Source organism: Bidens hawaiensis, unplaced genomic scaffold (assembly GCF_021521415.1).
Source record: "Bidens hawaiensis isolate Kalapana, Puna unplaced genomic scaffold, B.hawaiensis_p1.1 tig00014462_1, whole genome shotgun sequence".
NCBI lineage: Eukaryota > Viridiplantae > Streptophyta > Magnoliopsida > Asterales > Asteraceae > Bidens > Bidens hawaiensis.
In genome coordinates this window covers 155,931-172,464 of record NW_027492257.1, presented here as the reverse complement: position 1 = coordinate 172,464, position 16,534 = coordinate 155,931, and the positions used below count along the sequence as shown (strand labels likewise).

The window sequence follows — 16,534 nt, the reverse complement described above, 5'->3', positions numbered from 1 at the left end:
AGCAAAGGGTTTTGAAAAGGGGTTTTTTAAGGTTTTCCATGGGGATTCTTCCCGCGGAAGTCCTTGTCACTTGCAGAAATTCCCGAGTTTCCTGCTTGGTCTTTGGGTATGATGCGGGTAGGTCTGTAACCTCCTCGCAAGTCAGGAGCGTTGAGTCCCACTTGTGTAGATTCTCCATGAGGTTTTGGTAGTTTTGAACATAGTGATCAATTATGTTAAAACCACCAATTCCATCTTGGAGCTTCAAACAACGTAGTTCTCGACGTTCCCGCTATTCGGGGATGTTATTTCTGTTTCCGCAAGCATTGCCCAGAAGATCCTTCTTGGTTTCAATTCCCAGCGGAGCGCTAGGTATGTGAAGGGTTTTGCCTTAACACTGTACCAGCGCTCGTCTTACGGTTACTTTACTTCCAAAGTATTCCTGGCGTCAATTCCCTGCGGGTGCTAGGTATGTGAAGGGTTTTGCCTTTACACTGTACCCGCACCCGTCTTATAGTTACTTGGTTGCCGAGGAATATTTGGCTTCAATTCCCTGCGGGTGCTAGGTATGTGAAGGGTTTTGCCTTAACACTGTACCCGCATCCGTCTTACGGTTACTTGTTCGCCAAGGTTTATTTGGCTTCAATTCCCTGCGGGTGCTAGGTATGTGAAGGGTTTTGCCTTTACACTGTACCCGCATCCGTCTTACGGTTACTTGTTTGCCAAGGTTTATTTGGCTTCAATTCCTTGCGGGTGCTAGGTATGTGAAGGGTTTTGCCTTTATACTGTACCCGCATCCGTCTTACGGTTACTTGTTTGCCAAGGTAAGGGTATTTTCCCGCTTACTTTTTAATATTTTTAAATTTTGAATTTTGAAATTCGAAAGGTTGGTGGAAAGATAAGAACAGTCCAAACCTCTGAAACGTCGTGCGACGGTTTCTTCTGACTGTGTCAGGACGTGCAAGAAGTTATGGTGACGTGACAGTACATGGTCATTCCAGACGCTTTTTCAGGCGCGTGGGCGCGATTTTTCGGGCGCGTGGCCGCGAAATTAATGGTACGCGTCCTGTCAACAGCTGTTGCCAGCTTGCTTTTTGCCACGTGTCATAGTTTCATTGCACCTTCGATTTCTCTCTCCTCCGCATTAAATTCATCGCATTAATTGCGATTAGTATATAAAGGGGGAGAGGGCTCTTTGTAATCCACACTTTCACCCTTCTCTTCTTCATCTTAGCGATTTCCGGCAAATACTCACCTTTTCAGGCAAGCATTTTCCCGAAATCGTTTTCTTCTTTCTACAAGATGTCTTCACGTGATCTCGAGTCTACAGCCGATGACAAGAGTACTGCTGGCGAGTGCCAGTGTGCTCTGCCCGGCGATCTGTACCGGTATGTTGTCAGGAAGTTCATGCTCGATCCTCTCGAGCCTGAGTTTCCTGAACCCCATCAGACCGTGTACGATGCCCCCAGAGGCAAGATCGGGGTTTATGCAGCATTCTTTGTCTATGGGAATCTTAGGTTCCCATTGACAAAGTTTGTTTACCGTGTCCTTGAGAGGCACGGTGTTCATCTGACCGAGTTGCACCCTATGGCGATCGCCAAGATTCGCCACTTCGAGTGGGTGTGCCGGATTTTGGGCATAGAGCCCCATGTTGACCGCCTGATGACCTTCTACACTTGGAGGTGCATCCAGGGGTGGTATACCCTGACAACCCGTATCAAGGGTTTGAAGATTTGCGCGACCGAGCGCAGTCTTCGCGCGTGGAAGCGGGAGTTCTTCTTTATCTCCGCTCGCGCCATTCCCCTTGCCATGAAGTTTAAGAATGGGCAAGCTCTCCCAAGCCTTCACGCCTCCAACTACCAGGAGGCGAAATGGTTTTCGAGGATATCTCGGATCCAATCTCCGGTTTACCGGTTTGCGGAGTCCGGGATGGTCATGTTGGGGATGAGCCGGGTCTGGAAGGCGGCGGACGCGCAAAAGGTTCCGATCGTCCTCGAATACGGTTCGAATTCTGTTCCTTACGGTATGCTTTCTTTCCTTTTGTTGATTTTAAATTTCTTCTAACTTTTTCCCTGTTTATTTCAGAGGGGAACGACCTGCAGTCGCTCCTTAACCCGCGGGAGGCTGACGGTCCCGCACGGATGGGTACTCGCGCTCTGGACGAGAACGAGTTGCCCATCCTCGAACAAACTGCGGATCGGTTCGTGGAGGTCTATCCGCTAGGCCATGAGATCCTTAGCGCCAGGCGGCCAGGTAAGGCGCTCTTCAACCCTCGACCCCTCAATGTTGAAACCTCTGCTGGAATTCCTCTAATCGTCTGTTCTGATGAGGAATCCGCAGATGGTCCTCCGTTGGTGCGGAAGAAGAAGGCTGCCGGCGGGAAGGGAAAGGAGAAGGTGGCCTCCACTGCCGATCCGGTGCCTCTGTCTGACTCGGAGACTGAGAGCGAAGAGGTGGCGGGGAATCCCGGTGGTGATAAGACCACCGCTCCGGAGGTTGCGACTGTCACCTCCGGAGAGCCCAAGAAGACGACGGTGACCGGCGCAAAGAGGCCGGCTCCATCGGGTTCATCCCCGCCCGTCCGTACTTTCAGGCTCAAGAAAACCCGTAAGTACAACTTCCTTCAGCTTTTATCTTCATAGTTTAATATCCTTTTAACACTTATCTTCTTTACGCAGGCGTGGATGTTGACGCATTCCAGGGTGGAGCGCAGAGGAGTACCTCTCCGCCAATGACGGTAGGCCCGGTCAGCCTACCTGAGGCGATGACCCAGGCGGCTGCGCCTGCGCCCGCTGGTTCAGTTGCTCACTCCTTTGAGCCGACTGTTCCAGCCGAGATGACGTCACCGCCGGCCGTGAGTGCGATTTTTACAGCATCCTTCACCGAGCCGGCGGTTACTATTGCTGCGGATTCTGCGGCAGTGACTGCGGCGGCTGCTACCATGCCCCCGCCACCGGCAACGACGGCCGGCCCATCAGGTACGCATGGGGGCTCTCGCCAATCTTTGCCACCTTCCCATCTGCCTGACCTTTTGGATGGATTTCCTTTGGGTTCAGGTGATGGGTTCGGCGGCTATCGGCCTGTTATAGACCCTACAGGTGCGTAGGGTTCCTTTGGCCCTTTTTCACATATATATTTTTTATCATCTTTTCCTAACTGCTTTTTGTTTTCTGCAGTGTCGGATTCCAATGAAGTGTATGTTCCACGATGGAACATACGCCGAGGAACAACCCTTCATACCCCTGTGGAGTGCGTGGAATGGGCTCGTCACGCTGCTCCCAGTGGTGCGTTGGGGGAAGCCATGGCTAGCTACCAGGAGGGTAGGCTAAGCAATGAGCTTCGGGTTCTCCTGGCCCGGATGCAGCCGCGCGTCGAGCTGCTTTGTCGTGAAAACGACAAGTTAAAAGCAGCTCGCGCTAAAGAAGTAGCTCAGGCGCGAGCTATCCGAGAGGAGAACCAAAAACTCTCCGCAGCGGCTGCGGAGAAGGAGAAGGCCTTCAAGGCCCTTGAGGTTGAAGTTCAGGCTCGACTTGAGGCCCGTTCCAAGGCTGCCCAAGCTGTTAATGAACAGCTTCGGCTGGCTAAGGAAACTGCGAGGAACGCAACCGAGAGGGCCACCAAGGCTGAAGCTGTTGCTGAGCCTCTACGCGTGGAGAATGAAGAACTTAAAGCCAAATTAGAGGCTCTCCAGCAGGCTCATGATGCCTTGGCGATGGAGGATGTTAAGAAGCTTCAAGAAATCCTGGACCAGAGGGGGGTGCTTGACCATACCGAGCGTAAGCTAAAGGGCGTCGAAGAGGCTGCGGCTAAAGAGGTGTTGCTTGCCAACCTCAACAAGAGTGAAGCCGAACGCGCCCGTAATGAAGCTCAAGCTGCCCTCCAAGAAGCTCTGGTTGCCAAGGAATGGCTTCTTCGATAAGCGTTGTCTCAGGTAAGCTTTCATGTCTTCACGCTTTTCTTTGTAAATAGAAAAGGTTTGACACTTGTATATTTTCTTTTGTAGGTTGTGCATCGGGTCTTCTCAGAGACATCTTACGATGATGCTATGAGCGCAGCCCTCAACGCTTCTCACGAGGATGGGGAAAAGGCCGGCTTCCTGCTTGGTCTAGGGTTCGTTGAGAAAGGCATCCCGCCTTCCAACTTCCCTTTATTCGATGTAGATACCGAAGCTGTATACGACCAAGCAGTAAATCAATACGCCGCCTTCCCGCATCCGGTGGTGGAGAAGGTGAATGAAGTTGCTGCTGCTGATGACGGGCTAGCTATCCTCAAAGCTTTCCTTGAACTGCCACGCTCTACTGATGGGGCTGGTCCAAGTGGAAGTGGCCCTGAAGCATGATCCTGAAGATCCCTTCCCGCTGCTAGAATAGATATAGTTGTATAGATTTACTTTCTTGTAGGCGGGTAGTTACCCGGCCATTCTTGTAACGAATATTTATGAAATATAAATCTTTGTGCGGCTAAGACCGCTTCTTTCATTGGATTCCTTGCTTTATAAACGTTATATGACTTGCATACTTTAGTTTAAATTAGCAATTTTCCAAGTGTTTAGAATAAGTTAACCTTTGAACGTGGTAGATAATAGGTGTGAAGTTTTGCTTCCTCCTTAGTGATTGTGCGGGTAGGACCGTCACTTGCACTTAGTAGGATGGCTAAACTTTACCCATATCTGACCTGCGTGTAGGTTTTCCTCATCTTTTGAGGATAAGTTAACCTTTGAACGTGGTTGATAATAGGTGTGAAGTTTTGCTTCCTCTTTCGTGATTGTGCGGGTAGAACCGTCACTTGCACTTAGTAGGATGGCTAAACTTTACCCATATCTGACCTGCGTGTAGGTTTTCCTCATCCTTTAAGAATTTTGTTTTGAACCGTCCGACGCGCGGTTGTCAATAGGTTAGTGTTCAGTTTCCTTTCATGATTCATGCGGATAGACCGGCACTTTCATTTAATGGGATAACTGAACTTTTCCCCTTCAACTGACCTGCGTGAAGGTTTGTCGTTTTTTGGGTTTATGCGGGTTTTGCCGCCTTCCCCATGCAACGACTTTTCACGTAATTATGCGGTGAAAACCGGCATATTAGTGTTTAATAAATTAACCATTCGACGCACGGTTGTTGATAGGTTAGTGTTCAGTTTCCTCTCATGATTCATGCGGATAGACCGGCACTTTCATTTAGTGGGATAACTGAACTTTTCCCCTTCAACTGACCTGCGTGAAGGTTTGTCATTTTTTGGGTTTATGCGGGTTTTGCCGCCTTCCCCATGCAACGACTTTTCACGTAATTATGCGGTGAAAACCGGCATATTAGTGTTGAATAAATTAATCCATTCGACGCGCGGTTGTTGATAGGTTAGTGTTCAGTTTCCTTTCATGATTCATGCGGATAGACCAGCACTTTCATTTAATGGGATGTCTGAACTTTTCCCCTTCAACTGACCTGCGTGAAGGTTTGTCGTTTCTTGGGTTTATGCGGGTTGTGCCGCCTTCCCCATGCAACGACTTTTCACGTAATTATGCGGTGAAAACCGGCATATTAGTGTTTAATAAATTAACCGTTCGACGCACGGTTGTTGATAGGTTAGTGTTCAATTTCCTCTCATGATTCATGCGGATAGACCGGCACTTTCGTTTAATGGGATGACTGAACTTTTCCCCTTCTACTGACCTGCGTGAAGGTTTGTCGTTTCTTGGGTTTATGCGGGTTGTGCCGCCTTCCCCATGCAACGACTTTTCACGTAATTATGCGGTGAAAACCGGCATATTAGTGTTTAATAAATCATAAAGTATAAATGTAAAATTATCAGCATCGATGTTTTAAAGAGAATCATTTCCATTAGAAGTGGCTCTTGGCCTTTTCTTTACAAATTTGGAATTGATTTACATGCAAACTGTGTAAACGAGCTCCCTTCCATGTTGTTGGGATGGGAGTGCCATCGAGCCGATACGCACCTGGTTCGGGATCTCGTTCTTTACGCAGCATGTAGTTTCCACTTTGAAGCTGAAATTTTATTCGTGTTTCCCCCAGCTGGGGTTCTACACGCATCAGCCTGCTCAGCGTTCATTGCGCCACGAGGTGCGCGAGCGTCCCATCTCTGACGAATGCTTCGACCATGTCCTTCACGTCTATGCATTCTTCGGTGGTGTGGCCTTTTGTCTTGTGAAAGTCACAGTACTTGCTCCGATCAGCATTGTGACGATGTCGGATTATTTGAGGCTTTGGCCATGGGAGCTCCTCGGTGGCGAATATCTCGGTGACGCTTTTGGTGAGCGGCGTCCATCTGGAGTTCTTGTTGGACTGTATGTTATCCCTTCCGCCTAACCGATGCTGCAAGCCGGATGAGGTGTCAAAGTTTACCCTTGACTGCCAAATGCCTAGCTTCCGCTTTTTGTTTAATCGGGCGGTGAGAACGTTGTCCTCTCTTGTTTTCTGGGTGTAGAGGTTTGTGCTCTGTGGGAGATCTCTACCCAGTTGCTTCTCCGTTTCCGCAAAGCGTTTAGCTGCTGTCATGATGGCATCCCATGTGGATGGCATGCCATCTTTACCTGTTAAGGTGCGGATGAGCTCTGGGTCGTTCGCGCCCTGTATGAAAGCAGCGCGAACAAGATCTTCGCTAATGTTACCCAGACTTAGCTTCTTCGAGTTGAAGCGAGTGATGAAGTCCAGCAAAGATTCATCTGTCTCTCGAACGCATTTGAGGATTGTCCATTGCTCCTCTGTATACTTTCTTTGCTGGCTGAAGTGCTGGCTAAACTTCTGTTGGAAGTCTGCCCAGTCGTAGATGTGGTTGACCGGTAGACGATCGAACCACGCTCTAGCAGCCCCAACCAGTGTCATTTGGAACATGTAACACCACGTGGGTTCCGTCCAACTACTGACGGTTGCCCCCGCTATGAATCTGTTCAAATGATCATCGGGGTCAGATATACCATCATATGTGCCTATGCTTGACATTTGTTTGGCACTTTTTGGGGCGATTGCTTCCGCAATGTCCCTTGCAAATTTGGACGTTCCCGCCTTTGCAACGTTTGGTCTGAACGTTTTGGAGAAGTCTCGTGGACTTCCACCTGTGCTTTTTGGTTTGAAGGCTTGTCCAAAATGCCTTTTCGGTTGGGATTCCGTTTCCTTACGCTTCCCTTTTGCTCTATGGCGAGGGTTCGCGTCGGAGTCGGATTCCTCCGAGTCATCCTCCAAGTATTCGAATTCGTCGGCCTGTTGTACGGAACGCAAGCGTTCGTCCAACTCAGCCTGGAATTCCTTTTGTCGTGCCTCCGCCCATGCCTTGACTTCATCGAGAGTTTGGCGGGGGAGTCTTCGTTTCTCAAACTGGGTATCGGTGGATTCCAGTAGGCGATCATTTACTGCACTTGCCCCAGCTTGAGTAACTGGGGTAGTGTTCGTAAAATTTACTTCACTTGCCCCGGCTTGGGTAACCGGGGTAGTGTTTGTAAAAACTGTGTTGCCGGTATTCCCCCCAGTAGCTGGGGTTGTGGTTACCGGAATTTCTCTAACCATCTTTGTAGAAGTTTGAAAAAACTGGAGAAAAATGTAGTTCTAGCTTTATGCACGGATGGCGCCAATGAAGAAACACTAACCAGACCCCGGACAGATTACGAGTAACCTGGGGGTTAGATAGATGTTTCCCACGAGGGGTTAGACCCAGAGAAGATGGTTCTTCTGATAACCTGCAAAACAGACACCGTGAGCTTGTCACTGAGAAGGGGGGGGGTTCCTCCTTGTGACCACCCTCCGGCGTGAGAATCAGACTAGATTGCTCTTTAAATATAAGTATATATTAAGAGATTGCTAGAGCAGATATCAGGTATAATATGATGATACAAGATAAGATGAGATGGTCATACCATTTGTGGTATTTATAGCCGAAGGTAGGTTTCCAAGGAGGTGTGGCCGGCTGCAACAGTATTCCTGTTCCACCAACAGTAGCCTACGCACGTGCCCTGCTGGTAGTTGGTGGGTAGGTAGCGGCTGATAGCGACCAGGCCTGCTGTATACTATTCCTTTTCCACCAACTGCCGGCTACGCACGTGGTATGACAAGAGTTGGTGAGCAGGCAGCGGCTAATAGTGACATACAGTGTAGGAGCATGCTGCTCGCCATACTGTTGTCCATAAGCTGTCGTATCTTTAGTCAGATCTTTTTCCCATACCTCGTCAGGTACAGTACAGAAGATCTTCCCGTATCGTACGGACTGGCTTATTTGGACGGGAGTATTCCCCCTCCCGCCACTGTGCGGGATTGTTCCCGGCTTTGCTCATTCCTTCAGGTGACACTGAATGATCGAGAGCTAAGTGCCTTGTGCGTGTAGCCTTGCTGCGCGGGTGGCCTTCCCTGATGGCTTGTATCCGAGGCTGCGGGGACAGGCGGAGTCCTTCACCATTGGGAGGCATTTCCTGCGGGAACAGCTTGCGTACTGCGCGTAAGGACGTCACCTCTCTGAGCATGGTTGGTCCTGCGGATCCAGTTGGTTTCTGCGCAGACGTACCTGTTTAAGGTAAGTCTTGCGGGTCCAACTGGGCTCTGCTGGGACCTACCTCTTCACACCGCTTACTAAAAACAAAAAAGACTCACATGTGGATAGTTAGATTTTAATAAAGTTGATAATTTAATAAAGCACCGAAATTCTTTTGTTTTATTTTTTTAAATTTTCATCATTTTCCCAAAACGTGTACGATTTAGCTAATATCCTTTTGTTATTTTTATTAGGGAGAGCATATAGATAGGAAAGGGTTGGAAGACGCCCTATGAGAGACTAGGGGTATTCTTTGAATGAACTCTTCAGGTTTTAGATTTTTCGGGTCAGATTATTCGGACTTTGGAATTTATAATTATAATTGAAACCCAACCGGAGTCTTAAATAGGTTTGAGTTATTTGAGTCGGGTTAATAGGTTATTCGAAATGTAAATTTTAGGTTGAGAATACGAGTAAAATATTTTTTTGAAAAAGGTACAAATGCTAAAAATAAAGCAATATAGTCGGTTTCACTCATTTGGGTTATACCTAATTTCGTCATGTTATTCCAAGAGGCAATCCACCTTTGGAGGCATCCTATTATGGGACAAGAGTCTTGGATCATACAAACAAATAATTGAAGATCAAACCATGGAGATGCGATGCTTAATCCACTTGTGATCATCCCCTGTTGTAGGGTTTGTGTTTAGGAACATTGTTTAACTTTATTGTTACGTGTTTTGGACAAGAATGCTTAGTTAATTGTTGTCTTTGATGATTGGATGAATTGTTGTGATTAGATTGTACTGAAGAATAAAATTTATAGGGCATTTGTTAATGACCGTGGTAGTCTCCATGCTTCTCGTGGATATGATACATGATTTACCCTAGCTACCTTGATGGATTTTGTTAAAAGAGAACACATATAAAAATGTAGAATAAGATAATAGACCGTGAAAAATTATAGGAATTTTGTTAATAACCGTGGTAGTCTCCATAAAATGCGAACCCCTCGAATTAATATCATAAACTTCATTACACAAAATTACAATTAAGTATTTTCAATGTGTCATTCAAGTTTTGGTTGAGTGGTAAAGGCATTGCCTTTGGGAGTGAAGATCAGGGTCAACGCCTGTGTAGGAGTAGGTTTCTTGAAGTAGTTTAAAAATATGAGTAAGTATAAACGGATATGTGTGTTTGTGGCCGTTACAAAAAGTACTTTCAATGTTGAACAAGATCCATAATTTGAGAGTTTTTTTATAAGGTTGTCCGGGTGGAGCTTAGCCTCACCTCTGGTATCTAATAAGTTATCAAAAACAACTACTTTTTACATAACATTGCCTTACTAATCTATTTCTCTTTATAAGAAAATTCCCAAAATGGTCTTTTTATGGTGAAAGATTCTACATTTAACCCTATATTTTGAAATTGTTTCTAAAATGTCCCTCCTATAACTCACGAAGCCGTGACATTTAGGTTTGTGTCGTGTGTTTTCGCTAGCCACCAATTTAATGTCACGTGTATGATGTCTGACCCAGCCGTGAGATTTCAAATAAAATCCATCTGGCCCATGAGTTTTGGTACCAAAACCGTCTCCTATAAAACAATCTTCTCCGTGATATTTCACCATGCTTTTGTCCCCTCTGTGATTTTTTGAAAAAGTTTGAATCCACCTCATTCCACCATTGATTCACCACCACCACCTCACCACCAACCATGACCCCACAGGACCCAACGCCTAACAAGTTTCAAAAGCAAACACTTTTTTTTTTCATTTTTTCTACCAAGACAACAATAGCACTACTAGGATTTTGAACTTTTGTTGCATTCCATTCAGTTGATCCACCCATGGAAGCTCTGGCGTTAGGTTTCTATTTCCGTCCAACCGACGAAGAGCTCATCAACTTCTACCTCCGTCAAAAAATTAACTGGCATCATTCTGAAGTCCACATCATCCCGTCGTCTTTTTCGGTTTCTAGCAAGTGGTGGTGGTGGTGGATCAATGGTGGAATGATGTGGATTCAAACTTTTTTCAAAATCTCACGGAGAAGACAAAAGAATGGTGAAATATCATGGAGAATATTGTTTTCAAGGAGGTTTTGGTATCAAAACTCACGAGTCAGACGAATTTCCTTTGAAATCTCACGAGTGGAGTCAGACATTATACACGTGGTATAATATTAGTGGCTAGAGAAAAACTCACGGTAAGAACCCATATGTCACGGCTCTGTGAGTTTTGGCAAGGACATTTTAGGAAAGTCTTCAAAAATATGGTTAAATATGGAGTATCTCACTATAAAAATATCATTTTGAGAATTTTTCTCCTCTATAATTCTTCAATATTCTCTATACGCCCTAATAGGGTCCCACGTAAAGTGAAAGGTACAAATTTATACAATTCTTAACAAAATTTGGAAAGGAGACGTCCATATAATGTACAGAAAATACAGAGATGCTTTATCTTAATTTTTTTTAACGAAAAATTTCATAAAAAAAGACTAGCAAGAAACTAGTGAAAACCCCAAGATAAAAAACCAACGAAGCCAAAAGACATAAAGAAAAACAACCAAACTACAAAAAACCAACAGTACACATGATCAACGTAGACTTTAAATCATTCTTCTTCTATAGTCTTGCAAACAAGATCTCCCATGCCCTCGAAATTCATCCCCAAGTCACGAGCCAACCTAATCGTAGCATCAACCTCATTTGTATTGTCACAGGCTATAGGACAATCCTTAACAACATCTTGTAAATCATCCCCTTCCTCATTTAGCACATCAACCCAGAGATTCTTTTCGAGCATACGATTATCAACAATCTCCTACACCACCACAAGACCTAGCTAGTTAATTTTGACATTTTCAGCCACCATTTTTTTATGTTTAACGCTAGCATTAAACTCCATTACCAAAAAAGACGGGCCCGGTCCCCCCGTAACCCGATTACTTGCATAAACATGATCGAAGAGCACTCCAAATCTATAATTTTGGCCCATTGGCCTCTAAACAGCTCGAGAATAATAAAACCCCGTCTTACTCTTGTTAGCACCACCGCGTTACCACTCGTACCCGGATTTTTATCCTTTACTTGGAAGCGGTTTATCGTTATCACTTTTCCCCAATAATCTATTGCCTGCTGTACGACCACGGAAATCAGGACCAACGCTTTTTGACGCCAGGACACGCTTAGGTGGACCGTTAGTGGTACCATATCCTTTGCGGTTCTTCCTAAAGACAGGTTAAATCGACCAATTTCTCACTAGATGGAGATTCAACAATGATAGGAGTTTCTTATTGAAAGCTCTTTGGCAGCCTTCTTTGCAATCTCTTCCTCAGTACAAGGCCTTTTATTAAAAGAAAAAAATAGACAAGTGGATAAACACTTAACATTGGAAACATGTGGCGGGTTTCCATTGGCAGGAAGCCTTCAAAACACCAATACGAGCATTATAATTTGGATCAGCCAAGTATTTCACCTCAACTTCATTCCGTAAGACCATCTCCATTGGTGTTTTTGCCTTGGTTCAAACCAACTCAAAAACCTTTGAAGTGGTTGGTTCAAACTAAAAACCAAATTTGTAAGTTTGATTTTTCAAACCATCAAAAACCACCGATTGTGGGCCCCAAACATCATATCTTTCATTCCTCCCCCACCCCCACACACACATATATATATTAATATTTATAAAATATATTAAAATATTATACATATATACATATTTTTATATTTATTTCAAAAAATTATGCATTTTTTTTTGTTTGTCTACCTTTTACGTAACAACTAGTTTTTTAAAACGGCTGGTTTCTTAACGATTTTATTATCTATTTTACAATTCTAATTCGAACAAAAAAACATTACAAGAAATCCTAGAAAAAAAACGTTACTAGAAGTCCTAGAAAAAGGTTACAAGAAGTACTAAACACTACAAAGAGTCATAGAAAAACAACGTTACAAGAGGTCCTAGCAAAAAAAATTCTAAAAGTTAAATATTTTATAGTATTGTAAAATTCTTATTTAAAATAAAGTGATGATGTGAAAATTTAAATATGGTTTCAGAAGGTGTATTGTTTGAGTAAAAAATATGATTTTTAAAAAAGATGATATGGCAGTTATGTGACTGGTTTGAACAAAAAAATGTTGTAGATGATCTAAGTTAGAGGCGGCCTTTGTTTCAACCAACATACGGACATACACCATTTTACCAGTTTTACCTAGTACATGAGCTTGAGTAATTTTATCCAACAACCAAGAAACACCAATGCCACTAAAGAATTTGCTCATACCCCCCCTTTTCTGTCCATAATTCCATGAGAACGTTATACACAATAACCCATAAATGTATATCCGATGGTTCAACTTTCTCAAGGCATAAGTCTAGTTCCTATTTAGTGAGAAAATGTATCGATCCTTTAAAATGAAAATGGTAGGTGTTGATTTTGGCATTATTCATATACTAAAATGTTCAATATTGATGTCCATGTTTCTCGACAATTAATTCGATAAATTATTTTAGGTGATTGAAAAGACAGCAGCTGAAAGTACAGTGAAAATTTACTTTTTTAAGCAAGTTTATTTAACATATTCAAAAGTTCTTGTGAAAATAACGTTTTAACAAGTTAAATACCATTAAATAAATTTTAATACTGTTTACAAAAATAAACACAGAAACTCCTTAAAAGGCTTCCACCACACAAATAACAAGCAAGCTGAGTTAAGTAACATTAATAGCCACCAAAGTAACACTACTCTAGCAGTATCCTTGTGATATTATTTAAAGAATGTCGTTGGTTTAAGTCTCATTCGTAATTAAATATTATGAATGAGTCAGAAGTTTTACCATAGTAAGTCTTTAGATGATGGTTTTCCCATAAAATAATGACAGGCCAGGTCACCATTGCTCTTTGCAATCAAGGGTGTGAATGGCCTTGCCTTTTGCCAATAAATATACCTGAGTAGCCGGTCTAGGGCAGTTATGAAAGCTTGCGGCTCGTATCTTGCTTGATAAAAACTTGAATAAAACCATCTAAGAAAACTAGATTTGAAACGACCTAAGCCAAGCTGGCTTATTTTTATAATCAGGCCAAGCTCGACCAAAGCTCGGCTTGTTAGCTCGATCTTTTGCTAGTTTAACTTCCAGCTTAAGCTCAAGCCAAGCCGAGCTACCCTGTTTTAATTTCGAGCTCCAGCTCAAACTCACTCTAGTTTGACTCATAAGCAACCTAGCCGGTGTTTGTTGGTGGTTAAAAAAAAACATTACAGTAATATCCTTGTTATTATATTTTTTAAAAAAAATTGTACCTTTTTTGACATATTAAAAAAATCTAGTATCTCAATATCACCGTCAACATTTTGTAAAGTAAATAATTGTTGAATATTTAAACATAAAATAGTACCCATAATAATTCAGAAAAATAATAATAAACAAAACCATAGCTTTAAATTCTGACATTGGGGGGAAAGAAAGAAATAAATTATACATACAGATATCCCACGTTACTCCATTTATTTTTATTCACACACCTCTTCACTCTCTCTCTCTCTCTCCCACCGTCACCGCGGCCGTCATATTCCGTCATCGTGACCCTCCTCATCACCACCATCACCACCCTTGCCACCAGCCAACCCACCAACCTTGTCTTTGACAACCCAAGGCTCCAACAAGCCTACATTGCCCTCCAAGCTTGGAAACATACTATTTTATCCGACCCATTTAGCTTTACTGCTAACTGGGTGGGATCAAATGTATGTTCCTACAACGGGGTCTACTGCGCCCCGTTGCCGACCAACCCGTCTATTCGGACGGTTGCGGGTCCTCAACCATCTCGATATTGCGGGTTACCTCCCCGACGAGCTCGGCCTCCTTACCGATCTCGCATTGTTTCACGTTAACTCGAACCGGTTTTGCGGGACGGTCCCCGAGAGTTTTAGAAACTTGACGTTGCTTTACGAGCTCGATTTGCGTAATAACCGCTTCGTTGGGGTTTTCCCGAATGTCGTGTTGTCGTTGCCGTCTTTGAAGTTTTTGGACCTTCGGTTTAATAAATTCGAAGGCGCGGTGCCGACCGGGTTGTTTGATAAGGATTTGGACGCGGTGTTTTTGAATGATAACCGGTTTCGGTTTGGGATACCGGCTAATCTAGGGAATTCGCCGGTATCAGTGTTGGTTTTGGCGAATAATAACCTCGGCGGGTGTATCCCGCCGAGTATTGGGAAAATGGGGCTCTCTTTAATGAGATTATTTTAATGAACGATAATCTGATCGGGTGTTTACCCGCTCAGATTGGGATGTTGAAAGAAGTTACCGTTTTTGACGTCAGCTTTAATAATTTGCAAGGGCCGTTGCCCGGGGCGGTGTCCGGGTTGAGGAATGTGGAACAGTTGAATGTGGCGCATAACCGGCTGACCGGGGTGGTGCCAGATAACGAGTGTAGGTTGCCGCGGTTGGAGAACTTTACTTACTCGTTTAATTATTTTACGGGTGAGGCGCCTTCGTGTTCGGCTGGTGGTGGGAAGGTGTTTGATGATGGGAAGAATTGTATTGCGGGCAGGGCGAACCAGCGCTCGGTATGCGAATGTTCGTCGGGTGATGCTCGGCCGGTTGATTGTAGGAAGTTGCAATGTGGTGGTTCTACATCTACTCCTACTCCTACAACGCCTTTGGTTCCAGGGCCGTCTCAACCTCCTACCACCACACCAACACCGGTGCCGCCTACTAAGCAACCGTCACCGGCCCCACCTGATTCATCGACTTCACCGGGTACAAAAACGCACCCACCACCGCCAACCACCTCACATCCGCCGTCTACTTCTCCCATTAGGCCTCCACCACCTACAGATGGAAGTTCTCCTACAACGCATTTCCGGCCTCCACCGCCACCGGTACATGGGGTTCCACCACCAACTGGTCAACCTATTCCATCTCCACCACCAGGCAGCCACCAATCCCCACCAATCTCCGCCCACGGGAGGCCACCAATCTCCACCAGGAAGCCACCCATCTCCGCCTGGAAGCCACCAATCTCCACCAGGAAGCCACCCATCTCCGCCACATGGAAGTCACCAATCTCCACCCCCTGGAAGCCAACAATCTCCGCCAGGAAGCCATCAATCACCACCACCTGGAAGCCACCGATCTCCACCTCCAGGAAGCCACCAATCTCCACCAGGAAGCCACCAATCACCACCACCTGGAAGCCACCAATCTCCACCCTCAGGAGGCCACCAATCTCCACCACCTGGAAGCCACCACTCTCCATCCCCAGGAGGCCACCCATCCCCACCACATGGAAGCCACCAATCTCCGCCACCTGGAAGTCACCAACCTCCACCACATGGAAGTCACCAATCGCCGCCACCTGAAAGCTACCCATCGCCTCCACACGGAAGCCACCCATCGCCACCACACGGAAGCCACCAATCACCGCCAGAGGGGCCTTCCGGTGCTCCGGCTCCATCACCTGAAGCATATTCTCCACCACACGGAACCCACCCATCGCCACCACACGGAACCCCTCCACAACCACCATCCCATTCACCCCCTCCATCACCATCCCACTCAATTCCGCCATCACACTCGTTTCCACCACCGCCTCCATCAACCGGTTGCGCTCTACCAGCACCACCCCCGCCCTCTGACCACCATCATTCATCACCACCACCAACACCAAGCCACCATCATTCACCACCACCAACACGCCACCAACAAGCCATCATCATTCACCACCACCAACAAGCCACCATCATTCACCCCCACCACCATCGTCCGCTAACACCCCTCTTCCACCAGTAATCGGTGTTTCCTACGCCTCCCCACCGCCACCCGTAATCCCATACTATTAATCAAATCCATATCTAAAACCACTACATCCGCGGTATATTAATTTGTCTTAAAAACTTGAGGATCATAGAGCATAGAAAAATATCATCCATATAATCTGCATCCTTTTGGGGCCTAACATCATCCTTTGATGCAGATTTGTTTGTGTGCTAAGTATTTACCATTTACATTTCATGATCATAATCATGCTTAATGTAATTCATCAAATAGGCATTTTTAGCTTATTCTTATTCATTATGTATACAA

The 16,534-nt window shown here is 45.2% G+C and overlaps 1 pseudogene; it reads left to right on the top strand.

The window, feature by feature from the left end:
• Positions 1–13,326: 13,326 nt before the first annotated feature.
• Positions 13,327–16,064, top strand: LOC143546739 (leucine-rich repeat extensin-like protein 6 pseudogene; annotated as a pseudogene).
• The last annotated feature ends 470 nt before the right edge of the window (positions 16,065–16,534 follow it).